Source organism: Carcharhinus amblyrhynchos, chromosome 3 (assembly GCF_965287045.1).
Source record: "Carcharhinus amblyrhynchos chromosome 3, sCarAmb.v2.hapA, whole genome shotgun sequence".
NCBI classification, from domain to species: Eukaryota; Metazoa; Chordata; class Chondrichthyes; order Carcharhiniformes; family Carcharhinidae; genus Carcharhinus; species Carcharhinus amblyrhynchos.
The window spans coordinates 31436394-31438669 of NC_137326.1; the positions used below are offsets into that span (position 1 = coordinate 31436394).

At 42.0% G+C, this 2276-nt stretch overlaps 1 non-coding gene across 1 annotated transcript; it reads left to right on the top strand.

Moving 5' to 3' along the window:
- The first annotated feature begins 442 nt into the window (after nucleotides 1-442).
- Nucleotides 443-564, top strand: LOC145341643 (U11 spliceosomal RNA). Its single transcript, XR_013886409.1, has one exon. It is a non-coding gene; the product is annotated as a U11 spliceosomal RNA (small nuclear RNA).
- Nucleotides 565-2276: the final 1712 nt, after the last annotated feature.

Here is a 2276-nt window from a genome sequence, read left to right on the forward strand (position 1 = left end):
CCACCCATACTCTAAAGATGTGCAGATCATGTTGATTGGCCATACTAAATTGTTCCTTAGTGTCAAGGGGATAAGCAGAGTAAACATGTGAGGTTACGGGGTAGGGCTGGGTGGGATTATGGTCGGTGCAGACTTGATAGGTTGAATGGCCTCTTCTGCATTGTAGGGGTTCCATGATGATGTGACTCCCCTTTAAGAGGTTCTGGTTGGCTTTATGTGGTGTTTGCCTCTCATGTTTTTGGCCCCTTGCTGAGATATGCAACCAATCAACAGCATGGTTACTGCACGGTGCACAATGCAACCATAGCAATTAGCAGATAGTAAGATACTGGGGAGGCAATGGGCACAAGCTAATCCAGTCATCCAGTTTCGGTCCCATGGTTTGACATTCTCACTCTCATGGTCCGGATCGATTCCTGGTCACGGAATGAACCATTATTAAAAAAAGGATTTCTGCTGAGAATAGTACATGGATGCACTTTTTCTGTGCAGAATTAATATCAAGAGATATTGCAAGCACAATTTTTGTTTTCTGGGGCTGCTGATGACCATGGATCCACTTGGCAGGAACAGGAACAGGAATATGCTGCTGAAGGTCCTTTGCAATCAGTCCAATGTTCTGGTCAAATGAAAATAGCAATTATTATTGCCATTGTCATGATTTGGAGATGCTGACGTTGGACTGGGGTAGGCACAGTAAGAAGTCTCATAACACCAGGTTAAAGTCCAACTAAAATAAACCTGTTGGACATTAACCTGGTGTTGTGAGTCTTCTTACATTGCCCATTGTGAAAGAGGAAACAGCCTTATCAGAATCAATGGAAAGCCCCTGAGATAGGGTTGAGTCAAGAATCTTACGTACAAACTGCTGGCACCAGTTCTGCTGTTGGGTAAGGATAGATTTGCTGGAGTCGATATGAGAGTTTGTGTGAAAGGCGGTGGTCGTGTTGCTATCTATCAATTCTTTCCCACGGCATTGGTGGCATACCACCAGAAATATGTTGATGCATCTCCAAGAGATCAAGGACATCCTCATACAATATGATCCCTGGATTGCCGATTCATACCATTGTGATGGACCTAGTGCCTGTACATGTTACCAGAAATCTTACTGTTAACTTTTATTTGATTGTGGCAAATAACAATGTAACTGTCAAAACAAGGTAACATTTTTGCTCCACCGAATACAGGAAAAAAACTCTCTTAATTATCATGGACTAGTTATTTTTACACTTCAGAGTCCCAGAAGGAGACCATTCAGCCAATCAAGTCTGTACCAACCACAATCCCACCCAGGCCCTCTTCCCGTTACCCCACACATTTATCCTGCTAATATCCCTGACATTAGGGTCAATTTAGCATGGCTGGCCAACCAACCTAACCTGCATACCTTTAGAGTGAGAGAGGAAATAAGAGCACCTGGAGAAAACCCACACAGAAGTGGGGAGAATGTGCAAATTCCACACTGACAGTGACCCAAAGCCAGAACTGAACCTGGGCCCTTGGCGCTGTGAGGCAGCAGTGCCAATCACCACGCCATCTGTGCTGCCTAACCACACTTTGATATGAAACAACTAGAGAATGACACACAAAAAAACAGGAATATAAAATCTTACCTAAAATGTTAAGCATTGGAACTAAAAATGTTCTTCCTGACCAGAAAGAGAAAGAACAAATTGGATTCATTAAAACTAGAATGAAAGGTGCATCACAAGGTAGATAAACAGAACTGATCTTCACTGAAAATGAAAAGGCTGGGCAAATATATGCTTGTTGTATATAGGTCAGAAATTTTGACTTTGAAGAAAGTATTATTAGAACTAAACAAACACTGTAAACAGCCCATGTCAAGGCAAATCCTGGCTTAAGCCTATCTCGTTGACTGGAGCTCACAGTGCAATCAACATCTGTTGTTTCCAAAAAACCTGGTAGAGATGACCTCCAGTTTTTGAAAATGTATTACAGCTATTTGATCTCAGCTGACAACTCAAGTTACCAGTCATTTGGTAGTACAGAATTTGAGTATTGCTGAGATGCTTTTCATTTTGTACTCATCAAGACAAATTCATAAGAATACCATTTCTCACGGGGATAATAATTTATGCTGCGTGTAAAGAGAGTGCTGATTGATTGGCAAGTGGACTCTGATTGGTAGAGGTGTTGTCATGGAGAACGTACCAGGGAACAATTAACTGCCAAGCTTTTGTTTAAATTAAAACAGAGCATTGCCACAGGGAATGGACCAGGGAATGTTTGTCACCAAGGCACATTGCATA